General features: G+C 43.0%; 1 long non-coding RNA gene across 1 annotated transcript; it reads right to left on the bottom strand.

The window, feature by feature from the left end:
- Positions 1–8218: 8218 nt before the first annotated feature.
- LOC119910082 lies at positions 8219–26012 on the bottom strand. The gene is made up of 3 exons (XR_005445583.1): positions 25952–26012; positions 8720–8837; positions 8219–8592 (listed from the first exon to the last, which is right to left on the bottom strand). It is a non-coding gene; the product is annotated as an uncharacterized LOC119910082 (long non-coding RNA).
- Positions 26013–26952: the final 940 nt, after the last annotated feature.

The following is a 26952-nucleotide window of genomic DNA, read 5'->3' as shown; positions in this document are numbered from 1 at the left end:
TGTACTTCTTGGAGCTGTCTAGCATACTTCTGGGCATTGCACCAAGGATGGTCAGTTTGAAGGTGGCCGCAACATCATCCTTGCTTATGGTTTCAGCCAGTAAGTCCCTGAATCTTTGAGATTTTGTACTGGGGAACTCACGATGCACCTCTTCTGGCACATAAACAGTTGGAAGCCCAAGCCCATGAGTGTTGTATACGTCCTCTATAAGCTTTTTATCCAGAGGAGAAGAGGATGTTGCCACCTCAAGCATAGCTGTAGCTAATTTACTATTCTGGTTCAATTCATTTGCTTTCAGTATACTGTTTACTGGTGGTTGGTGATCTCCATTGATGAACTTTCCAATTCCTTTTCTGTCCTTTGAATCCTGCTGCCACTCTTCGTACAGTTTCACTTTCCCAGTTTCTTGCTCAAGAGCTTCCTCAGTTTCTTTCATGAGTTTGATTTTTTTCTTTGCTGGTGCAGCTCCCTCTGCCATGTACCAGTCCCCTCCTCTGATTGCTTCAGTCCACTCTTTGCGCTTGATGAAAGGCTCCCATTGGCCTGGATGTCTGAGGAGAGTGTCGGCCTCCACAGATCGGAGGCGTTCTGCTTCTAAAGCGATCTCTTCTTCACTGGCCTCTGGTTTCATGCCTCGTGCCAAAGCGTGAAACAGGCAGCTCTTGCCCTTGTTGACTATGTTTACTGTCTGGTTATTGATGCGCACGTCATAATGGCCGTCTGGGTGTTGGGCACTCTTTGGCCTGTAGATCAGTGTCACAGTTTGATTGGTGGATTTAGCTCCTGGGCTCAGCTCCTGCATTTTGGTAAGTCTGCCATGGCTGTCCTCTGTTAGAATAACAACCTTAGTCCCAGTGGCTTCTGACAGGACTCTGATATCGAGAATGGTGCCTGCAGTCACAGGGTTCCTGATCTTTTCAGCATGTAACTCTGAGCATTTACCTGCCTCTCCTGCAGATTTATGTTTAGCATCCGGGTCTCCTGGCATGAATGAGATATATCTGTTGTTCTGTCCAGCTTTGAGTTTTTCCTCTGTTCTGTCACTCTTTAAGCCAGTTCTTACATAACGGCCAATGACGCCATTTACTTGGCCTTGAACATGAGAAACAATGTGACTGGAGAACTTCTGGTGGAACACTTCTACCAAAGCATCAGCCAATAAAGCACTGATGGTGTCGGCCAAGTCCTGCTTGAATTCTTTCAGCATCTCAGCATCTGAAGCAGACAGCTCATTTACCTTCACTTTCTCTGACAAAGCTTTTTCTTTTTTAAATATATTCAGCTGTTCATGGAGGTTTGAGAAAAACTTGCTGGAGAGGCTGTGCACTGTACTAATAGCATCTCCTGCCAGTACTCCTATGTGGACAGCTTGGATGGCTGTCAGAATTCCACGTGCTGTTCCTTTGGCCTCTGCTTTAGCCTTGTTAATCACTGTGGACAAAGATGAGTTGAGCTTGTTCTGCCAGCTGAGGTCTGCATAAAACGGCTGTATTGCAGTGTTGCTTAACTCTCTGAAAATGGCCAGCAGCTCACGCTTTCTGTTCTTGTCCTGCAGGAGATCATGAAGCTGCTTTTTATCCTCAAGGTGTGAGAGGACGATGGAGTCTACTAATGAAGCCAAGGGCTCTTTTTCCATATTGGATTTCACATCTTCAAAAATTCCGTTTTTCACCTTATTTTTGATGCTGTTCAGTATTTCTTTCAGTATTTCCTCTTCTGCCTTCCCAAGTCCATAGGTAATGATTTCCTCTACCATTTTTTTAGCTGTGTGTTTTACTGTATTCTTCATAGTTGTCTTTGTGACAACACTTAAACCTTCTTTAGCCTGTCTGGAGAGAAACTTTGGCATCGCCTTCAGCTGTTTCCCAAAGGCCTTTATTAACATTTTAGAAGCTTTGAAGCCCTTTGCAATCAGCTTTCCAACTCCAAACCCAATGAGAGATACACCTATAGAAATGGCTTTTTCTATAGCCCATGATGTCCAGCTGAATTCTCCAGTCACCATGGCCTCTATGCCAGTGATGCAGTCTGATATTCCTTCAACTATGAGTCCCATGCCGACTTGAGCTAATGTCCCAAATGTAAATGCAGTGAGCAGTGCTCCTCCAATAATCTGTAAAATTCCAAGACAGAACACCAGCAGACCTTCCCATGGGAAACGAGGCTCCTCTTCCACAGAAAATACATATTTCAGACCTTGACTGTAGAGGTTGTAGGCTTCCACTTGGAGCTCTTCATCAGCAGTCGACACCAGGGAGAACATTGGGGATTTTTTGACTATTGCATCTCTCCCTCTTTCTTTGATCTCATCCAGCTTCTGGATGGCCTCACTAATGTTTTTGTCGAAGTAACTCAACATGCTGCATTTGGTTGTTAACTGTTTTTCAAGGCTGGTTTGGTTACTGTTGGCTGAGTGTGCAGAGGACATTTTTACAAACTGCAGACAGACCACGGATTGTTCACTGACATACTTCAGAGACTCCTGAGCCTTCTTTAGATCATCTCTGGCCTTAGTCAGGTAATCTGCTTTCTGCTGCTTTATAGTGCAGTACGCATGACTGTAAAAAGCTATGGCTGCCCAGCTTTCATCATTTTTCATGGCTTTTTCAAATAGCCTGGCGCTGACGTCCCATTGTTTTTCACTCAGCGCGACATTTCCAAACGTGATGTAGTGATAAATGCTAGAACATGGTGAAGTCTGACTTTGAGACTGACTTTGTGCCAATGACAAATCAGCTTTCAGACTCTTTTGCAATTCATTTCTCTTCAACTGGTCAATTTCCTCTGATTTTGTTTGCAGCCATATCCCCCAGAACTCATTCATGATGGCAACAACAGCTCTTTCCTCTTCTCCATCTGTCTTCTTATAAACATCTTCAAGAGTTTTGCAGTACTCTGAAAACAGGTCCTCTCGCAGTTTCAACTCAGTGACATCGTTCATCATGTGATTTATCTTTTCTGCTGCAAGTCTATCTTGTGCTCTTAGCTTCCTCCAGAGAAGACACCGTCTGAAAGACTGGTGTTCAGTGGACGCGATTATCTGAGCAGATCCAGGTTTACCTTTACGAGCAGTTCGACCAAAAGCCTGGAGTTCCACTCTTGTGTTCTCAGAGAGGAAGGAAGGATCACAAATAGTCCTCCATTGTGTTCACCCGTTTGGACACTTTTATGTCTGTGCCACGCCCGGCAAGGTTTGTGGCAACAATTACATCACCAGGTAGCAGCTCCTTTTCTATTTTGCTCAAACTGTCTTTGTCGCTGCGGCAGTAGAGAATGATCTCACCTGGGATGCTGCTTTTCAGCTCTTCGTAGATCTCTTTGGCTTTGTTGATAGTTTCACAGATCACCAGGGCTGCTCTTCCATCTCTGTATGAATTTGGGGAAATCTGAGCCATAACCACAAGTTTTATTTCAGATTTCCACTCTTCAGCTGAGGTCTTCAGAGTACCTTTTACCTCAAATAACTTCTTCCTGTTGAATGTTGGCATTTTGCAGGCAGACAGATTTGGATATAGCTCCTGCAAAAACAGAATGTCTGCTTTGCTCCCAAGTGTCCCTGTTGTTCCATATATTTTCCCATGGTACTTTTCAAAAAAGGAGATGTTAGACACGTAGTTTGTCACTGTTGAAATTGTGCTCAGTTTGATTTGGTGTTTAATCTCAACAAACTGCTGCAGACCATCTCCCCACTTCTTATTCAGTTCTATTATACCAGTTGACCTGAAATCCACTGGACAGACGTTGTCGTTTTCTACAACATATTCCCGTCCTTGCTTCAGCTGCATTGCCAGAAAGGCATTCTGAACCCACATGACACTTTCTTCTCCACCAGATTCTTCAAGAATCCAGGAATGCTGATTTTGTCTTCATTGTTTGTGCATGGGGTGTACTGAATCTTCTCTGAGATTAATTCTGCAAAGGGCTTGATGAGAATTTCTTCTGAATCATAGAGAGTACAACACAAGCCTTCCTCCAAGACAAGAAATTTAAGCTCTGGAATGTCCTCGTTTTGGTACGGGCTGCGTTTTCTGAGGCAGAGCAATCCCTTGTCGTCTAAAGTGTAAACAGTGAAACCATAGGGGACATAGTCCTCAATTTCTTGGAAAAACTTTACCACAGCATCCTGACTCACAGTTTTCAGTTTGATCAGAAGTTCATCCTTTTCACTTTTGTAGATATCCTCTGTAAATCCACTTGGCACAGTGTTGGTTTCTTCAGCAATATGTAAAATGTCCATTGGATCATTAATGTCAGTTTCTTCTGTGTCTATTGATTCAAAGATGGCCTTGAAGAATGAAACAGGAGGACCCCGGACAAATGTCTGGTCTCCTGTAGACAGGAAGCCGTACTGGCTGACATGGCCCCAGATCATGGCCAGGATGATGTTCAGGTGCTGCATGCAGACCATGGTGCTGGACAGGTAGGTCAGCTGCACTCCCTGATCCAGCAGCAGGGAGTCCACTTCGTCGATTATGATGCACTGATAGCTGCGATCAGGCCTCACATCCTTCATCTCAAATATCTGACGAAGGTGATCTGCAGCGAAGGCTTCGATAGTGCCATAGACTACGTCCTTCTGGTAGCATTCTTTGCGATCTTTATCTTGGGTTTTATTTGTGTTTGTGTCAGCTGTCAAGCCAAAGTACTTGTAGAAGTTGGTCCATTCTTCTGCATCTCTTTGACATAACACAGAAGAGCTGGACACCACATCTACTTTTTCACCCCTAAGCACACGCAGCACTGCAAACATTGCTATGACACAAGACTTCCCTTCTCCAGTGCCCATCTCCAGGAGAATCCCAGTGTCAGACAAGGCCAAGAGGCACCAGCTGGTCATCTGGGTGGTTCTGGGCCACCACTTCCCTTCAGCCTGGCACAGGTTTACAGCATTGCATAAGACTGCCAGGACCTCCTGAAGGTCTTCTGTGTCCGTGCTGTGACTCAGATTCCTAGCTCGCTGTACATCTGTGTGGTTTTTAATTTCACCGGTTTCGATCAGGTTTGTTACATGAGTTACTACACTGTATGATTTACTCAGTGTTTGTTCATCGATGTCTTTCATCTGCCATATTTCATCAAACAGAGTGTCAAGGCTTTTTGTTTTCTCATCGCTCAGGCTCTTTTCTAAATGCTGGATCAGATTCTCAGTTCTAGTTGACTCAAAGAGTTTAAGGAGAGATTGGTTGTCCTTGTCTGTCCACGTGGAAGACACCTGATACGTTGCCATCAAGTGTAAAATCTTCATGATGGAAATACAGTCTTCATCATGATGGTGGTCAGTTAATACTCCAAGGAGGTTTAAGGTCTCAACGGGGGACCAAAATCCAAGATTTGAAACCATCTGGAAGAGTTCCTTGATTTGTGCTGTTGAGTCTTGGAACTGCTCTGCACAGTCAAATAAAATCTCCAAACACCATTTGCCTGCAGGAGATGTCCTGTTTTTCTCAGCTTCTGTTTCTCTAGTAACCACTCTCAGGAGATTCTCAAGAAAGGTCAGAACAAAGACCTCATTAGAAGGAAGTTCCTTTCCAGTAACTTTCTGTGAGATGGTGATGATTTTATTGTCAGTGTTTGTGTCGTTGTTTAGGTTGGTGTGGAGCACCTGAAAAAGAGCCTTAAGAAACATGTGTCTCAGTTCCATATTGTCACTCTGAAATTTACCCATGAGGCTTTGCAGGGCCTCTGCAGCAAACACCAGGGAATCATTGTCCGTGAGCCTGGAAAGTTCCAGATTATGTGAAGAACTGAGACTTTGTTGTTCAATGATAAATCCACGTCTAAGCTGAGGGTTCCCTGTTCCCATCCCCTCGATGCCGTACTGAAAGTAATCAGAGATGAAGTCACTGATGGTACCGTACACAATGTCTGCTTCATAGACCTCCCTGTAAGATGCATTTGTTTTCTTCATGTTTGTGTTGAGAGAGATTCCCAGGTGCTTGTAGAAGTCAGACCACTCCTGAGTTCGCTCCTCTGAGGGAACATCAGCGCTCAGCACAATGTCCAGTTTGTTTCCCATGCAGACTTGTGTGGCTGCAAACATGGCTGTGACACATGGGTCTTCTTCCACACCAACCAGTTGTAGCTCTCCACTCTTCTGAGTCAGCACCAACGCACACCACCGCAGCATCTGCCTCACTGTGGGCCACCAGCCTTTGGTGTCAAAAACTGCTTTGCAGAGCTGAGACAGAGACTTCTGTAGGTCGTCTGCATTCAAGGGATCACGTGTGAAGGAATCTTTCACAAATGGTGCATCTTTAGGTGCATTTTCTGCGTACTGCAGGACGCCAGTGGTAATGTTTTTTATCATATCAACCACAGAATCATCCAAATTCCATAACATCTTCACTTCTGCTAGAGCTGCAGGTAGACTGCTCTCATCGTTCCTTCTGAGAGTATTTAGGAAATCCTGATGGAATCTCTCAGGGCCAGCAAAGTCCAGAGCCTGGACGAGAGTGTGTCCGGACTCATCCGTCCACTCTGGTGATATGTCATAAGCTTGCACCAGCTTAAGGACTTCAGTTATTGAAACATCCTCTGCATATTTCTGTGACAGTGCTTTGAGCAGAGTCACTGTCTCCGTTGGGGTCCATTGGTTTCTTTGCACAAGTCTGAGGAGCATCTCAGTGGATTCTGAGTGGGTTTCTTTGCCGGTTAGATGTGTGAGTGTGGATAAGAGAAGCTTCAAGCACTGGATTTCTATCTTTAAAATGAACACAGAGGCTCTTCCCACTACATTCTGCAGTGATGATGCGAGGGTGCTCAGGAATTCTATAAGACAGAGGTTCTCAGTGGAAAGCTTATCTCCAGCCCACTGTTTGGCTATGAGGACTGCGTCAGTATCAGAGCTGCTATAGTCAGTGAAAAGTGCATCAGGTTCAGGTACAGGGCTTGAGTCAGCAGGAGACTCTCAAAAGCATTGCGTGCTGATTGGCTGATGGAGTCCACCAGGGACTGCACCTGATTGGAGATGCTTTGTAGGGGAACTCCCTCGGGGATCTCCAGAGACAGGGCACACAGCTCTGTGATGAACACCTGAGTGTGCTGCAGAGTGCTGAGGGACGGGGGAGCACTGATCCATTCATCAAACAGAAGTTTGTCCAGGACTGACAGGATCTCCCGCTGCTGGTCTGCTGTCAGCTGAGTAGACTCAGATCTGGAACAGGGGAACTGCATTTCTTAGAGAGGATTTCTAGAAGCTCATCCCTGCCTGATTCATACTTAGCCTCAAACTCATCCAGATGCCACATCTGAACATCTCGCTTGGACTCATATTCTTCTGAAATGTTGCTGCTCTGTTGTTTCTCATGCTGCTCTTTGGCTTGTTGCTGCGATTCTTGTAGTCTTTGATCCAGTTTTTGTCTCTCCTCTTCTCTTCTTCTTTCCTCCTCTCTCTGTCTCTCCTCTTCTCTTCTCCTCTCCTCCTCTCTCTGTCTCTCCTCCTCTCTTCTCCTCTCCTCCTCTCTCTGTCTCTCTTCTTCTCTTCTCCTCTCCTCCTCTCTCTGTCTCTCCTCCTCTCTCTGTCTCTCCTCTTCTCTCTGTCTCTCCTCCTCTCTCTGTCTCTCCTCTTCTCTTCTCCTCTCCTCCTCTCTCTGTCTCTCCTCCTCTCTCTGTCTCTCCTCTTCTCTCTGTCTCTCCTCCTCTCTCTGTCTCTCCTCTTCTCTTCTCCTCTCCTCCTCTCTCTGTCTCTCTTCTTCTCTTCTCCTCTCCTCTTCTCTTCTCCTCTCCTCCTCTCTCTGTCTCTCCTCTTCTCTTCTTCTTTCCTCCTCTCTCTGTCTCTCCTCTTCTCTTCTCCTCTCCTCCTCTCTCTGTCTCTCTTCTTCTCTTCTCCTCTCCTCCTCTCTGTCTCTCCTCCTCTCTCTGTCTCTCTTCTTCTCTTCTCCTCTCCTCCTCTCTCTGTCTCTCTTCTTCTCTTCTCCTCTCCTCCTCTCTCTGTCTCTCCTCTTCTCTTCTCCTCTCCTCCTCTCTCTGTCTCTCCTCTCTCTGTCTCTCCTCTTCTCTTCTCCTCTCCTCCTCTCTCTGTCTCTCCTCTTCTCTTCTTCTTTCCTCCTCTCTCTGTCTCTCCTCCTCTCTCTGTCTCTCCTCTTCTCTTCTTCTTTCCTCCTCTCTCTGTCTCTCCTCCTCTCTCTGTCTCTCTTCTTCTCTTCTCCTCTCCTCCTCTCTTCGTCTCTCCTCCTCTCTTCTTCTCTCCTCCTCTCTCCTCTGTCTCTCCTCCTCTCTTCTCCTCTCCTCCTCTCTTCTCCTCTCCTCCTCTCTTCTCCTCTCCTCCTCTCTCCTCCTCTCCTCCTCTCTTCTCCTCTCCTCCTCTCTCCTCATTTGCTCTTGATCCCTGATTGGTTTATTAAAGCAGTATTCACACTCGTACATATTATCGGCGCCAACTGGTCTGTAGTATTCACCTCCATTGAACACATAGACGTACCGCCCATGAACAGTACTTTGGTAGAGATGATCGAAGGATGTGCACGGAGGCAGGACTTTATCACACTTGCAGCATCTCAGGCGGTCGCCCATGTGACATTCTGATGGTACGTTCCCCATTTTAATGATTTATTCAGCAGTTAAATGGTGATTTTCATTTGTGACCAGTGTTTTCTGAAACATAAAACAGCATGTATTTAAATGACTTTATGGTACAAAAACCAACTCATCACAGGAACTCCTTCTGCTTTGATTTTTGGTGAAACGGAAAGAAACCTAATAAAAATATAAGGTAGATCACCTGTGCATACCACGTATAAAGGCAGCGTCCTTACAGCAGCTGCGTGGGTTCGATTCCAGCCTGAGGCCCTTTGCTGCCTGTCATCCCCCGTCTCTCTCCTATCTCTCTCCAACTGTCACTGTCATAATAAAGCAGAAATGGAAAAAAATAAGGCCAAAATGATCAAATAATTATTTCCCCCCCACAAGCATTAAACCATTTTTGAATGCTGATTACTCACTGACGGACATAACGCTGTGTAATTTTCAGGACTCAACAATGGTTCACAGACTTTTACATAACAAATAAATATACAATCAGCTTCTCAAGATGTGAAGCCAACATTATGATAGCTATGATTACCAAAATGTGCATCATATTAAATCCACTGTACTAAATGAACATACATGTACACATGAGCTTGTTTTACATGTAATATAAATTAAAAGGGGTGGTGATGGCGCAATGGATAAGACTATGCCTTTGGTGTGAGAGACCCGAGTTCAATCCCCCACTGTGACCCATACACCAATGTGTCCCTGAGCTTAACCCCTAGTTGCTCCAGAGGAGTGCGACGTCTGACATGTATAGCAATTGTAAGTCGCTTTGGATAAAAGCGTCAGCTAAATGAGTAAATGTAATGTTAGACAAAATGGGTTTTCGTGTTGGCAGGAGGGAAAGGCTTTGGTCAAGGGATGTAATGATCTTGGGGATGTAAATGGTCTTAGTGTCATTCAATTCAGCCACAATTCCACATGATGAAAATAATTTAGATCAGATTAGGGGCAGGATGATGCTGACGATGCTCGAGAACATGACAAGAAGATTTTTAGCAGTGTTTAAGTTAAATATTTAATGCGGAAACATATGTGCATTGGGTCTGGGGGTCCTCTCCCAGAAGATTTTGAGCATTAAACTCAATTTCCTGCATTATGGACACATTTTCTGCTCCAGTTTACCAAATTACTAATTTAAGTGTTCAGTTCTGTGTTTTCAGTTAAATCTTGTTACATGCGTGCTTTCTTTTTAAAGATGTAGTCTTCTGTTGCTGATTGAGTTTAATTTGTTAATAAAAATCTTTATTTTGGTTGCACAGAATCTGTGCAGGATAAATTATTTGGACCCCCAAAGTACCCTCTGAAAGTCTGCTAGAAGATGTGAATGCAGCACTACATACTATCCCTACTGAAGCCATAACAACAGTGATCCTAGAGATGCTTGGCTATCAGATGAGCCATAAGATCACACAGCAACAGTGATCCTTGCTATAAGATGAGCATTTTTAAAAACAGTTATATAAATAACTAATTTACATTACACTGGCCTCAAAGGTGCCTCGGCCCACCAGGCATTTGCCCGGCATGCCAGATTACCAATCCAGCCCTGTTGGTTATCTATTACCAATTTGTCAGTCTGGATCTTTAAGTCTCACAGGATCACAGCTCGGTCATTCAACTACCTTAGGAGGTGTCTTCCGTTTTGACCTTGGGACTTCCAGCCCATACTCATGGCAGATGTTCCTGTACACCAGGGGTATTCAATTAGAATTTCCCGAAGCAAAGGTCATCATAACGACTAACTTGCGTTATCATTCAGTGCCATAACGTATAGTTGTATCAACATATGTTTTTAGTCAAACACTGACAATATTTCAACAATATTCAGGTTTCACATCAAACTTGAGGGATAATAATAAAAAACTACTACTTAAGTAAACTAAAATAAAGTGCTTCATTTCAGGAAAAAAATCAAAGTGTAGCTTGAAGTGATGAAGTGTAGTCTTAACCAATTTTATAATAAACACTCAACACATAAAATGAACAGCTGTAATACCTCCTCTTCTCTTTCATTCCCTCTTACAGAGCTACCACTTCCCTACTTTCTCTTGTTCAGTGAGAAACGTGAGCTCTAGCTTGTCCTGCCAGCTAGCATTGGAGCTATATGAGAGATTCTGGTTCTGAACTGCCGTGGGAGGAATGTACATGTAAGAATCTGTACATTCTTCATTAAAAGCCATGTGAAATCTCTTTTCCCTTTCGCCTCCTCTCTCCCTGTGTGTTTCCAAAACGACTCCCTTTGTATCGCACTCGCGATGCCTGTTGGAATGCACAGATTTGATTGGCTGAGCAGCCTCACATGAGACGATTAGAGCACATGCGATTGGTCTGTGAGTTTCCTGGACCGTTAAATCAGTACAGTAAATGCTAGAAAAGCTGCGCGGGTTAAAAGAAACGCTCAGTCACGGGGTAGTAATTCTCATTAATAAACCGGCTGTAGGTCGGCGGCCAGGAGAGGACGGCGGCTGGGTCCGGATCCAGGCTGCGGTCCGCCTGTTAGTGAACTCTGCTGTACACTATGACGGCTGCCTGGTTATGGCGTTCCATGTACGCTCTAACTGCTTGCATCTTATACCCTACTGTTATGTGCTGTACTGTCTCAGGGGCATCCTTGCACAGTCTGCACCTGGGGTCCTGCCTGGTGTGGTAGACCCCAGCCTCTATTGATCTTGTACTGAGTGCCTGTTCTTGTGCCGCCATGATTAGTGCTTCTGTGCTGTCCTTCAGTCCAGCCTTTTCCAGCCACTGGTAGGATTTCTTGATATCAGCCACTTCTATTGGTCTGTGGTACATGCCGTGCAGCGGCTTGTCCCTCCATGAAGGTCCTTCGTCTTCTTTGTCCTCACCCTCGGGTTTCTGCTGCCTGAGGTATTCACTAAGCCCTTCATCTTTGGGAGCCATCTTCCTGATGTACTCCTGGATCTTTGTCGTTTCATCCTTGATAGTGGTCTTGACACTCACTAGTCCTCGGCCCTAACCCTAACCCTACATGCATTGTGAGGAGTTTTCTTGTCTTGATGTCAGTAGCCTGTTCTCCTCCTTTGGCCAGTTTATTATACCAGCAGGGTATCCAATGACTAGCAGGGTGTATGTGTTGATGGCTCGGATCTTGTTTTTCCCATTCAGCTGACTTTTCAGGACCTGCCTTACTCTCTGTAGGTTTTTGGCTGTGGCGGACTTCCTTGCTGCCTCCTCATGGTTTCCGTTAGCCCCCCCAAGGTATTTGTAGCTGTCCTGAACATCTGCAATGTGGCCTTCTGGTAGTTCAACCCCCGCGGTTCTGATCATCTTCCCTCTTTTTGTTACCATGCGGCCAGTCCGAACGACATTCCCGTGTTGTTGCTGTAGATCCTGGTAGTGTGGATCAGTGAGTCGATGTCTCGCTCATTTCTGGCATACAGCTTGATGTCATCCATGTAGAGGAGTCGACTGACGGTTGTTCCACTTTGGAACCGGTATCCGTAGCCAGTCTTTGTGATGATCTGGCTGAGGGGGTTCAGGCCTATGCAGAACAGCAGCGGGGATAGTGTATCACCTTGGTGCCGCACTTGATGGTGACTTGTGCAATTGGCTTTGAGTTGGCTTCCAGACTTCTTTCCACTGCCCCATTCTTGATGAGTTCTTGATGAAGGCTATAAGCTTTCTGTTGATCTTGTACATTTCCAAGCATTCCAGTATCCATGTATGTGACATTGAGTCGTAGGCTTTCTTGTAGTCAATCCAGGCGGTGCACAGATTTGTCTGCCTGGTCTTGCAGTCTCGAGTGAGTGAGTTAGAGGCAGGTTATTGGCAGAGGGAGGGTCGTTTACGCTGTGATGGCCACTGCCAGGCAGAAGAGGAGGCATGTGATAGCGAAACAGTGTGACAAATTTACCGTGATGGGCCGAGTGAGAGAGAGAGAGAGAGAGCAGGAGGAGAGTGGAGGTGAAGCGGTAAGCATGGAGTAGCTCAGCCTATAGGGAGGGGGCAGGGAGGGAGGGTCATTTACACTGGGGACATGTAGCCACCACTTTTTGAAAGTTTTTGCTGATTACTGCATTATATTTTATTATATTTTTACATTGTAAATTGTCACCTGCCACCTGAATTTTGTGCTTCCCTTTATAAAAATAGACATTTCCACCACAAATTAGTGCAGAAAATGTCTCCAGAATGCAGGACATTAAGGGACCAGGGACCACCTGACCCATCTATTGAATATTTCAACTATAAATATTTTTTCTAAATAGTAGGTCTATTAAAATATAATCATGTCTTGTAGTCATGGACACCAATCTTGTGCAATGTCACGTCTCAGTTTCATCACACCCCTTATATGACCCCCTAAATGGAACGATGGTGTATTGGTGAGGGGGTTTTTGTGATTTTGCATAATGTCTTGTTTTCTTGTTACAGTTACCCCCGTGTGTGGAGTCACTGCCTGCCTGCCTGCCCGCCCATTGGGTTACCTGCCTGTTTGCTCGCTGCCCGTTAGCCAGTCTGTCTGCCCTGACGGAGCTCCAGAACGCCTTCGTCGGATTCCCTCTGAGCCTGCAATCCCCCGCTTGCTCCCTAACCCTCTGGCCTTCCCTGAGCACTTTAATAAATCTTGCCTGCGTTCTTGTTCTTGCCTCAGCTGGAAGTAATGATGACTGTGAATTATTTTTATCTTATTTTACCAATAAGGTGGTGTCAATCAGAGCCTCTATTACCCCCGCGGCCTCTTACTCAGAGGTTCCTCACCAGCAACAACAGAGTTTTAACCAGTTTTATCCCATCGACTTGTCTGAGCTTTTATAAACAGTAACACAAAGATTCTAGAAAGAATTGTGTCCAAACAGCTGCTCACTGTACTGGAAAATAACAAAATATTTGAAAACTTCCTGGTTTTAGGAAGTACCACAGCACTGAGACTGCCCTGCTTAAAGTCACCAATGACCTTTTAATGTCTGCTGATGAAGGCATGTGCTCAGTCCTGGTACTCCTGGACCTTAGCGCTGCTTTTGACACCATTGATCACAACATCATGTTAGACAGACTGAGGCACTGGGTGGGGATCTCTGGTACTGCCCTAGAATGGTTTTCATCCTACCTGTCAAATAGGAAGTTTTGCGTGTCTGTAAACAACAATGTCTCTTCGTTCTGTCCAGTTAAATATGGTGTGCCTCAGGGGTCGGTCTTAGGACCCATTTTGTTTTCCTTGTATCTGCTTCCCCTTGGACATATTATCCATAAACATGGCATTTCTTTTCATATCTATGCTGATGACACACAAATATACTTGCCCGTCAGATCCACAGACCCTGGAATGCTGAGTTCACTTAACAACTGCCTTTGTGAAGTTAAAAAATGGATGTCAAATAATTTCCTCCAGCTGAACTCAGACAAAACAGAAATCCTGGTCATCGGGTCCCAGCAGATGGCAAATAAAATCAAATACTGTATACCATCTGCTGGTTCCCTAGTAAATCACATTAAGCCTGTGGCAAAGAACCTTGGTGTTTGGTTTGATAGTAATTTAAATTTCGAGCAGCACACCACAAAGCTTGCTCAATCATGTTTTTATCAACTTAGAAATATAGCAAAAATTCGATCTATGTTAACTTTTAAGGACACCGAGACCATTTTACACGCCTTCATCTCATCACGCCTGGATTATTGCAACAGCCTTTTCACCTATTTAACCCAAAAATCCAATTGATTGACTCCAGACTGTCCAGAACTCAGCTGCCAGGCTTTTAACCAGAACAAAGAAATATGACCACATTACTCCTATTTTAGTTTCATTACACTGGCTCCCAGTATGTTTTAGAATTGACTTTAAAATTCTATTGATCACTTTTAAAGCTCTTCATGGCCTCTCGCCTTGTTATATTTCTGACCTTTTAGTCCCATACACACCAGCACGTACCCTGAGATCCTCGGGCAGAGGTCTGTTGTCTGTTCCAGAGTCTCGACTGAAAACTAAAGGGGACAGAGCGTTTGAACGTTGGAACAGCCTGCCCGAGGAAATCAGGTCGGCTGAGTCAGTGAACTCTTTTAAGTCCCTTCTTAAAACATACTTTTATAGGAGAGCCTTTCCTGATCTTATTTGACTTTATTTTATCCCTTTTATTTTATTGTATTTTACTAATTTTATATTTATCTGTATTTTAGTCTTTTCAATGTTTTCATGCTTTTATCTTGTATTGTTTTTGTATTATTGTCTCTTGGGTATTATTGTCTTTACACTTGTTAAAGCACTTTGTAACTTGTTTTTGAAAAGTGCTCTACAAATAAAGATTATTATTATTATTATTGTTAACAGTCTTGTGTCCGCTTCTGAATCCTTTCAGTGTAACCTAACATGTCCGACCAGTTTTGGTGGGCCACCTCGGCTAAAATGCCAGGGCCGATTTTTTTTGTCCCAGTCCAGTAACCGACCAGACATCTTGTTGATTGACATCTTGTTGATTGCTGCAGTGATGGATGTGGCAATCCCAAGTGACAGCAACATCAAGAAGAAGGTACACGAGAAGCTTGAGAAATACCAAGGGCTGAAAGAGGAGCTAGAAAAGATGTGGAAAGTAAGAGCAACAGTGGTGCCAGTGGTGATCGGAGCACTGGGGGCTGTGACCCCCAAACTGGGAGAGTGGCTACAGCAGATTCCAGGTAAAACATCAGAGTCTCTGTCCAGAAGAGTGCAGTCCTAGGAACAGCAAATTTTTAAAATTATTTTATTTATCTATCTATTAAAGGGCTCAGGGAAGGCCAGAGGGTTAGGGAGCAATCGCTGAAGCACCCCTAAAAATGGTCTAAAATTAAAAAAAATAAATAAAAAGACCATTTGAAACAAAAAGGAAGTTATTCAGAATAGTCAAGCAATAGTGTAGAAAGAAGATTCAATATGTGTAAAGTTAGAAAGAAAGAAACAAGGAAAGCTAAAAAGTGCTCTGAAATGCAGGTAGTGCTAGATGCAAAGAGAGGAAAGAAATGTTTATTTCAATACAACAGTATAAAAGGAACAGTTAAAGAAGAGTCAGAGGTATACAAAATAAAGGAGCGATATTTATGGTAATAACATTATTGCAGTTTTACAGTTATTCCAGTTTTAGAATTGAGGATATTAGTTTAAAGAATGGAGAAGTACTAAATCATCTTCAAAAACGTACGACAAATAAGGCAGGGGGTCGATGGGATCATGAAAAGAGTTCTCAGTATAGTGGCACAATTTTTTTCAAACTTGACAGTAGTTTTTTTTCAATCTCTTTAAACTGAAGAAATACCAGATGTCTGGAAACATGGCAGTATTTTACAAATTTATGAGAAAGGAGACCGTACTGATGCAGGAAATGACGTGCTTGTCAGCTTAACTTGTCATTTAGGGAGTTGGATTTATCATTAGGGACAAATTATTCTTTGAACAAAATACGTCTTAAATGAGAGCAGCATTGATTTTCACAGAGAGAGGTCATGCCTAACAAACCTCCTGGATATTTTAAGGAAGCCACAATGACTTTGGACTAAACAAAGCTTATAATATTATATATTTTGACAAATTATTTTTTTTATTAGAGGCTCATATGGAATCTGTTGGAATTACTGGTAAAATCACAGAGTGAAGTTGGTTGATGATGACAGTGAGAGTGAGAGGAACTGTTTCAGAACAGGGTTCTGCATGGAGTGTAGCACTGCAGGGGTTGGTGTTGGAGCCTTTGCTTTATCTACATAAATTATGTTGATATAGAGGTTAGTAGCAAATCACCAAACTCTGCAGACGATATGAAACTAAAGGCCAACTGTTGAATTCAACTGCCTACAGTACATCAGAAGAAAATCAGTCTGACAAACCCTCACATGTGTCATACGTCCTAGTTTTTAGTCCTAGAGATGCACACATTATAGGTGTTGTAAATTCCCTACCATTAATATGTTTTTTGTGTTTTGAAATCCGGCTCCTTGTTGGGCAGCTAAGGGGTCCTTGGGAACATATAATTGAGCCAGCATTCTAGATCATTTTACATTGATGCCTGTCTGCGTTTGTGATGAAGGTGGGCCATAATGATCCGTTAATGTTTTGCTAATTAGTTCTATTGATATTCCAATAAAGTGGCGAATTTCAGTGCTAATATAAGCTAACATTACTTGTGTAGTAGTGTTTATTTGATGTTTAATGTACTAACTGACTTGGTAACTAGGAATGGGTATCGAGTAGCAATACTTAAAGCATCGGCCGAAAAAGCCCAGTATCGAGTGGTATTAAAAAACGTCTCCAGTCCAGCCAGTACTTCAATCAATACTTTTTATAACCAGATTGTGAAAAAAAAATACTATTTGCCGCAATCTGGTTATTTACTTGAAGCCAAACACGCAAGCAACACACCGAAAGAAAGAGAAGAGCACAGCTCTTTTTTTCCTTATGTGCCTGCACCCGTATGTGCCTAACAAACGTGTGAAAAATTTTACTTAAATTCTTTTTCCTTAAATCTGATGACTAAACTGTTCCACAGTTCCTCTCTCATTCAAATATAAAATACTGCCCAAGATGTTGTCCTTCCTCTGAGGATGACTTAATTAGGATGAGGAGCGATCTAATACAATTTCCCAATATTTTTATATAACAGGTTTTTGAAAAAGGAAATAGATATCCTTACTTGTCCATAACAACAAAAAATTAGCAAGGTATCGAAGGAAGTACTCTATTGGTATCGGTATCACTTTAGGGGTACTGGTTTTGGTACTGGTATCGTAGAATTTTAAACGATACCCAACCCTATTGGTAACTGTTGAACAAGTTGAAGCTAAGTTCAAGTTATCATGTGCCCCTACACAACAAGAGCTAAAGTCCTCGTCCAAAGGTTGTGGGCAAAGAAGAGGAGCTGGGATGAATCCTAACCTTCCTACAGAGATCATCGAGACCTGGCGGGTGTGTCCATTCCCCGAACATACACTCCATTGGAAGCCGCTACTGAAGCTACAGATGACACACTTCACGTCTTCTGTGACGCCTCGGATCAGACGTATGGTTCGGTGACGACACAACGGTCATCGGCCTCATCAGGGATGGTGATGAGTCGGCCTACAGACGGGAGGTTGATCAGCTGGCTCTCTGGTGCGGTCAGAACAACCTGGAGCTTAACACGCTCAAAACTGTGACCGTGGACTTCAGGGGGAGCCCCCCCCCCCCCCACTCTGCCCCCCATCACCATACTCAACAGCCCTGTGTCTGCTGTGGAATCCTTCAGGTTTCTGGGATCCACTATATCCCAGGACCTGAAGTGGGAGCCCAACACTGACACCATCATCAAGAAGGCCCAACAGATGATGTACTTCCTGCGTCAGCTCAGGAAGCTCAACCTGCCTAAGGAACTGCTGGTCCAGTTCAACACAGCCATCATCCAGTCTGTTCTCTGCACGTCCATCACTGTCTGGTTTGGATCTGCCACCAAAAAAGGACAGGAGCAGACTACAACAGACAGTCAGGACTGCAGAAATAATCATCGGTGCCAACCTGCTGTCCATTCAGGACTTATACATTTTCAGAGTCAGGAAACGGGCAGGAAACATCACTACAGCACTGTACGCTAAAACCAACAGACTTAGGAACAGTTTCTTCCTACAAGCCATCACTCTGATGAACAGCTGACTCTGACTCACATTGTCAGGAACCATTCCTGTGCAATAATCCAGTAACTCTGCTACCTGTTTACTGGCTACCACTTACTATATATTCATCATTCTCTATTTCAGAGCTGTTTATACTGTTTATTTTAATATTGTATGTTGTATGTAGTGTATACCAATCCACCTACCTCATGTACATAACACCACACATAATACTTATTTATTACTTCGTTCTTTGCACTCATCACACTGTGTACATATATGCATGTATGTGTATGTACACCTGTTTATCCCATCCACCTCCGACATGTACATAATAATAATTATAATGGTAATAATAATTTTTCTCCTGCACTCCAATTGCACTCCTGCTGATTGCACTACTGCACTATTGTGTCAATCTGTCGGATTTTGTTCATAGTGTGTATATATGTGTTCTCTATACTGTAGCCTGTGTTTGATTATTATGGTCTTATTGTATTATTGTATAAGTAAGCACATCGTGAGCATTGTCCAGAGTCAAATTCCTCGTATGTTTACACATACCTAGCAATAAAGCTGATTCTGATTCTGATAAGCGAGGAAACAGCTGAATCTAACATTACAGACAACAATTACAGTGCAGTCTGTGAATCCTTTCAGGTGTTTTCTTTGCCCTACACAGATCCAGAAATACATTTGAATATCTTACTGCATTACCCATCCATCCATCCATCCATCCATCCATCCATCGTCAACCACTTATCCTGCGTACAGGGGCGCAGGGGGTTGGAGCCAATCCCAGCTTACAACGGGCGAAAGGCGGGGTATACCCTGGACAGGTCGCCAGTCCATCGCAGGGCCACACATAGACAGACAACCAGTTACACTCACATCCACTGCATTAGACAATATTGAAATAAATCCAGGTCAGAAACATTTAAAGTTTGAAGTAAAGTAGCCTAATTAATGTGTGTTATTGTTATTATCACAACATGTCCGTGTAGTGGAAATTGATTCATTTTAAGATATGCTACTATTGTCATTATTCTAATGTGCTTCATCAGGATAATTGATTTCGTTTCTTTAGAAAACACAAAATTAGTCATTAGATTGATCGACTAATTGAAAAAATAATCTTTAGATTAATCAACTTAAAAAATAATTTTTATGTACAGCCCTATATGAAACTAAAGGCCAACAGTTTAGAATCAACTGTCTACCTTACATCAGAAAACAATCAGTCTGACACACTCTCACATCTGACAATAATCTGTCACACGTCCTAGATTTTAGTCATAGAAATGCACGCATTATAGGATTCTGTTAAGAATGGGAATCATGCAGCATTAGCCTACACATAAAAAGATCACATCAATTCGTTAAAACACAAACACATATTCTATAGAAAGCTATTTACGCATGATCCATCAGGGGAGCTACCATCTTGTTAAGAGGAGCTGAGCTCACCCATTGGATTCCAGCAATAGTAAATAACTTTGCTCTGTTACTGATTTGTTTTTCTGGGGCCAAAATGTTTCAAACAAAAAACCACTTAATTTTTGGGTTAAAGAGAATCAGAATCAGAAGGAGCTTTATTGTCAAGTAGTGTTTAACACATACGAGGAATTTGCTGTGGTGATAAGGTACTACACGTAGAGAAACATACAGTTGGCATAAATAAATGTAGAAATATAATAAATATGGAACGAAAGAACAACGTTACAGATATATACAGGAAGAAACTGTTTTTGTGGCGAGAGGTTTTGGTCCTGATGGTCCGGGGCGGGAAGAGTCAGCTGCAATCTTTCCTGCTCGCCTCAGAGTCCTGGAGGCGTACAGGTCCAGAAGAGAAGGAAGATTGCAGCCAATCACCTTCTCTGCAGAGCGAATGATGCGCTGCAGCCTGCCCTTGTCCCTGGCAGTGGCAGCAGCGTACCAGATGGTGATGGAGGAGGTGAGGATGGACTCACTGATAGCGGTGTAGAAGTGCACCATCATTATCTTTGGCGGCTGAACTTCTTCAGCTGCCGCAGGAAATACATCATGTGCTTGGCCTTCTTGGTGAGGGAGGTGAGGTTCAGCTCCCACTTGAGGTCCTGGGAGATGATGGTGCCCAGGAAGCGGAAGGAGTCCACAGTGGTGACTGGGGAGTCACACAGGATGATGGGGGAAGGTGGGGCTGGGCTCTTTATGAAGTCCATGACCATCTCCACTGTCTTCTGAGCGTTGAGCTCCAGACTGTTCTGGCTGCACCAGGTCACCAGATGGTCGATCTCCCACCTGTAGGCGGACTCATCCCCACCTGAGATGAGCCCAATGAGGGTGGTGTCATCCGCAAACTTCAGCAGCTTGACAGACTGGTGACTGGAGGTGCAGCTGTTGGTATAAAGGAAGAAGAGCAGAGGGCAAAGAACTCAGCCCTGAGTGGATCTGGTGCTGATGGTCCTGGAGTCAGAAACTTGTTATCCCATCTTAACATGCTGCTTCCTGTCCGTCAGGAAGTCAGTGATCCACCTGCAGGTGGAGTCAGGAATGTTCAGCTGAGAGAGCTTGTCCTGCAGCAGGGCCGGGATGATGGTGTTGAAAGCAGAGCTGAAATCCACAAACAGGATCCTGGTGTAGGTTCCTGGGGAGTCCAGGTGCTGGAGGATGTAGTGAAGGGCCATGTTTACTGCATCATCTACAGACCTGTTGGCTCTGTAGGAAAACATTCAAAGGACTTCATAACCACAGAGGTCTGGGCGACGGGTCTGTAGTCATTTAGTCCTGTGGTCCTTGGTTTCTTGGGGACAGGGATGATAGTGGAGGCTTTGAAGCAGGCTGGCACATGTCTCCAGTGAGGTTTTAATAATGTCTGTGAACACCGGAGACAGCTGATCAGCACAGTGCTTCAGGGTGGATGGGGAGACAGAGTATGGCTGCTTTGCGGGGTTTCTGCCTCCTGAAAAGACTGTTGACTTCCCTCTCTGTGATGGAGAGAGGAGGGGAGGGGGTGGAGCTGGCCAGCTCTGAGGAGGGAGGGGAAGAAGTGATGGACTGAGGCTGAAGCTGAGCGGAGGAGTCACGGGGGATGGTGTCCGATTTACTCTCAAAGCGGCAGTAGAACTGGTTCAGCTCATTTGCCAGGCGAGAATCGTTTATGGAGTGGAGGACTTTGAGTTTATAGTTTGTGATCTGTCTGAACCCCCCCCACCAGACAGAAGTGGCGTCGTTTGCAAAGAACTGGTTCTTAAGTCTGAGTACAGTCGTTTAGCTTCTCGCACCTCCCTGCTAAACCTGTACTTTAACGCCCCGCACCCGGACCTGTCACCACTCCTAAATGCCTCCTCCTTTGCCAACCTTAGCTGTCTAAGCTTAGCTGTGAACCAATGTTTGTCATTGTTATAACTCACCCTGGTGCGTGTCGGTATACATGAGTCCTCACAGAAGCTGATGTAGGACGTCACAGCCTCTGTAAACTCATCCAGGTTGTTGGTAGCCTTCTTGAAAACATCCCAGTCAGTGCAGTCCAAACATGCCTGGAGGTCCTCAACAGCTTCACTAGTCCACTTCTTTGATGTCCTCACTACAGGTTTACAGAGCTTTAGTTTTTGCATGTAAGCAGGAATCAGATGGACCATCACGTGATCAGAGTGTCCCAGTGGAGCGTGTGTGACGGCGTGATAGGCACTGCTAACTGTGGTTTAGGTATAGGTATTAGCTATGGAGTATTTTGTTTGATATGCACTTTATAATAATGTGTGTACATTTTTTACATGCTTTTTTTTTTTGCTGTATAATTTTTGAAAGCAAGCTTAAGGAAGACATTGATTGTTTTACCTCAGTCTCGTTGAAATAACCAAATAAATATTAAAGATCATAAACTGACTTTTTTTGCATTAATTTGACTTCCAATCAAGATACACTGGTAATAAGTGTTATCATTGTTAATACAGACTTAATAGAAGCGATCAAGAAAAAAATAATCGTTTGACAGCCCTATTATAGATCTAAAATACATGACTTAAACTCATCAAACCATGGGTTCATGAATTCATCATGCTGATTCAGAATCTACAGTCAAAATGTGGCAAAGGAAGCTTTCAGAATCATTCTGAAATGTTTAGACAGCTTAGTTTTCCAGAAGCTGAACAGTGTTTTAACTCATATTTCAGAAATGTCAATTTTTGTTTTGTTGCTTCAATAATTATGCTTCAGAATTCGTGTTTTGCACTGAATGAATGTACAGCACTCCTTACATGTTGTATCATTAAACTTTTTCAGAATCCTGAAGACCAAGAGGAGTGTCCTTGGCCTCTTTTAAATGAAATTAAACTGTGCCTTTTTTAATCAGTTTTTTCACATCATAGCAGTAACAACATCATCTAGTGGCCATGATTGTTTTTTATTAATTCTGTCTTTTTGCACACTGCACTGATCCTCACACCTTTTTTTTTACACATCTGCACTGATTAGTGTCATGCAATGTCATCTTTATTTTTTCTTTAGGAGGTGAAGGGTTGCTAGGTTTATCTGAAATAATCACTAGGATATTGGGTAAGGTTTGGATCAGATTCGAATTGGACATCTACCCAGTGTTGGGCCTTCAGGTCCACTGTGGAGCCTGTCATGCAAGTCCGTAGACAGAAGACAAGCTAGAGAACAAAGACTGGGCCTTGTGATGTCCTCGGCCTGTTGGAGTCATCTCAGACAAAGACTGTAAAACAGGTGCCAAAGCCTGTTTCACACCAAGGTGCGAAATAGTGACTCTGACCTAAAAGCAGAGCCACTAGTGGCTGCGCTTGTAATCTTACATGTTGCCCGCCCTGGTCAGTTAATTCACACCTACCTGTAAACTCTTAACTTTTAAAACCAAACCAAAGGTTTGTATTGGCTAAAGCTTTCAGGGGCCGGAGTAATCCCAGGAAGTACAGCCATTTTGTCAACGGAGGTATAAAACCGAACACCTCCGAACCCTCGTCGCATTCCCAGTCCTTCACAGGACTGTAAAGAGGTAAACCAAACCCCGTCTTTCCACAGCTGCGCGAGCGGTGATAGGAGACAACTTCCTCAGCACTGAACTTTCTTTGTTCCTGAATACAGACTTCACTTGCTGGACGAGCAACTCTGTTTTCTTCTTTTGTTTTACCTCTATTATTTTTCTTTGTGTTACCAACACAATTTTGGATCCCTAAGGAAACCGTTATACACAAGATAATGTTTCGTGCCTGCAGAAGAAGACGGATAAACTCCATGCTTAGCTGAGAGAAGCACCTCCGTGTTCTACCTTCTCAACCTACGTCGACTTCACTGTCTGTTCACTTACTGTTGCTGCCGCAACCGCTGCTGAACGAATCATTTACTGCTGGTGGCTGTAGGATAGACTGCTTTATTGTATATAGTTTTCCTTGTGCCTCCTCCTTCTGCTTACTAACCCCACATGCACACACCACATGATCTCTGAAGCTAACCAGACCTGTGACCCACAGCGGGCTAGCATCACAGGTCTCCAATTTTTTGTAGTTCAGAGGCGAGAGATTTTCCACCATCTTGATTTTGAAATCACATGGTTTGAACTGCCATTTTGATTCCACAATCAGCTGGCCTCAGCCCGATTCTGAACCAGATCCGACCACGTGGGTGTTCAGATCCACCCCCCTCTCTTAGTCTCTCCCCCTCCTTTGTCTCTCTCTCACACACACACACACACACACACACAGGTCCTTCTGTTGAGTCCAGGCAGGAAGACACACAGAGCCACAAAGCTTTAACACTGTGAGCCCAACTTTAGCTGTCTATCTAGTTACCAGATTTACAAGCATGCATAAATGAACACTATTAAAGCTTTGCAAATCAAAAGGACAGATTGCAAAGATCAAAACATTTGCAGATTACATAATTATGCTAAATCAATCACTTATTGCCTAAAACCCATCATTCTTTGCAATAATTGCTCCTAAATGGACATCTTCCAGGGATTTCCCCAAAGTGGTCTTCTGACACACATTTTCATTTGTTTATACTTTCTGTACTCATACACATGCCTTGTGATAAGTGCACAACGCCTGAGTTCTTATCTATTCACGTAAAAAAAAAATACTCAAAGATTGAAATCATTTGCTGCTTGGAGCAAAGACTCATGATGCACTTTTAAACCATAGCTTTTATAAAATATTAGCACTCATGTGTGTATTTCTAGTGTTTCTAAATGCATATATAAAAGGAGTGGCCAGTAAAGGGGTTTAAACAAAAGTGGCTTAGACTGCACTATATAATAACTTCATCATATAGCTTAAAACATTAAGATATTTAAAATATTACACCACAGGTCCTAAAGACTTCATTGAAGTTGATTGTGTTATGAATAGTTTTTATTCTAATTATTTTAATGATAGGCTATAGCCACCACCAAGTGTGTCTAAACTTAAGTTAATGATTATATGCATGTCGAACGGTTAACCCTACAGCTAGCAGACAGGGTTAACCTCCTTCATGTTGCTGTGTATTACCACCACCGCTCCACTAGATGGTGCTGTCGCAAATGACCTGCGGTCCCAGGATTGTGGGGGTCCTGAAACTGCAGCCTCCGGTACTGCAGCTACATAATAGTGTTCTGGCTCAGCATTGTGAGGCTCTGTGTTTGAACAACATTGTAAGCTTTGTAAAATTTTAGTTGACTGAAGCAAACGCCTGCACTGTACTGTAAATGTGCCACTTAGATCAGGTGTATTTCATTACATCTGCTATTCATCTCGTGTTTCTTTGTTCATTAATATATTTATTAGGTATTTAGCAATAATTAAATACCCTAGTGTAATCAGTAGGAATCAGTTTCTGTGTTTTCTTTGAAGCAGAAGAGGTCAATCTATCAAAATAATTAATATGAAAAATCTAGTTTGAATTAATTCAAAAATTTTCCCTATTATTAAAAGGCGGTGCCCCAAACAAGTAGCTACTAAAATACCGTTTCTCACACAATTTGAATCAATTGGTTCCAAATAACGTCAGAGTTTCAGTTACATCTGCTGGTCAATAGAAGTCAAGGCAACCATTTCTCTGAGTCTGACCTCAAAGACGGCTTTTTGTTTCTTCAAATTACTCCAACAATGAAACTTTGTGAGGCAGCCATGTTTCATCCAGACATTTGGATGATTCAAAAGAAGAAAACAGTTTGACTACACGCCTCCTCTCTCCTTTGCCTTCTCTCCTCTTCTACCTCCCTCTCTATCTTCTACATTCCTTCTCTCCTCCTTCTCTTTCACTTTTCCTTTCCTCAAACCAGTAGCTGACAATAAACAGACCTGTTGCCTGCATGCATTCAAACATGCAATGCATCCTGCTCAGCTCCCCTTTAACACAGAAAGGCCAGAAGAGAAAACTGAACCTGCTGATTGCGTATAAAATGTTGTTCTACAATAAAATACCATTAAATGATTCCTGCTGTAATTTTACAGCCAAACTTTTGTAAAAATGTCTCATTTTTAGAAAATGTGAAAAGTTGCAAGAGAATTCTACATAAATACCTTTTAATTTCCCTATTTAAACAGCTGCTGTCTTTTAACTTACAGTAAAAATTTGTTAATTTATAGAATTATCTGTCAAAGTGCAAATTTTACATCTGTGAGTCAGGTATTCTGCTGTAAAGTGAGTCGCTGCTTGTTGCAATTAATAAAGAACTTGTTCAAATGAAAAGAGATCGATCATGATGAACCACAGCTCACCATTGGTTCTATACATATAAGGGATCCTCTTACTTAGGGGGCCCAAGACAGTTCACCAGCCTTAAATTTATTTCAAACCATTTCCTTTGTCATTGAAATCAAACATTACTCTGATATGAAAACTTTTCAAACATGTAAAAAGTCAGACTCACCACCCTGTTCCTGTGAAAGTCGTCAGGTCAGCGGCTCTCTGGTGTCTCCTCCAAGTCTGTCTGTAGAAACAGAGACCTGCTCCTTTATATTGTGGTGACTCCACCCAGAGAGTCCACGCAACCATGCTGGTGATGAACAGCGACTGCATCATCACCCTCAGAAGTGTGTTTTGAGCCTTTTGCAGTGCCAAGGTGAACATGATATCATGCGATGGCGTTTAAATAGCACACCACTAATCTCCTGGAAACAGACACCTGTGTCCAGGAAAAATGCCTAAAATAGCTCCCAAAATGAATCAGGAATAACTCCTCAACCATTATGCCAAGAAGTATAATTCTAGTCTCCTTTGATAGGACAGAAGATAATGAATATGAACCTATGCATGTTGCTATTAAAGAGCAAACAGAGATGCAATAAAAGGAAAATATGATATTTGCATCCTCGCCTGATATAAAATCTTTATTTTAATTGCAATATCCGCATCAAAACCATCATCCAACTGATCATAATGCAACTGAATATCTTCTAATTCACCTGGAATACAACTGTAACTGTAAATTTGACGGTAAGAAATGAATATACAACAATTATTACACAATTTTTAAAAAATATAGCAGGCGAATGTCCATGTTTTGGTTTATATGTTCACTTTTATTGGGAGTTTTCTTCAAAACACTATTTCTGTCCATCAATATTCCGATAAATTCCAAAAGCACTTGCTTTAATAGACAAAGTATAATGCACAAATTCACCTCTTGATCTTTCTCTATCATCTTTCTATAAATCCCCAAGGGGCCACAACCAAATTCACACCATGTAAAAACCACAGAAATATGTTGTCAACCAGGTAGGTAGGGGTCCGCCCTGACTGTTAACGTCTGTGTAGCAAATGCATTGACTGACAACGTAGTTATATTTCAATAACAAAATTATTGCTTGGGACAGTTCAGTAGTCGCTGAGGAGCCCTGAAGCTGTAACCAGTGCACACCTTCTCTCTTC

The sequence above is a fragment of the Micropterus salmoides genome, unplaced genomic scaffold (assembly GCF_014851395.1).
Source record: "Micropterus salmoides isolate LMB-PRFRI ecotype aquatic unplaced genomic scaffold, ASM1485139v1 Ms_hic_scaffold_19, whole genome shotgun sequence".
NCBI lineage: Eukaryota > Metazoa > Chordata > Actinopteri > Centrarchiformes > Centrarchidae > Micropterus > Micropterus salmoides.
The sequence above is the reverse complement of the archived record's forward strand: the minus strand, read 5'-3'. Positions and strand labels throughout refer to the sequence as shown.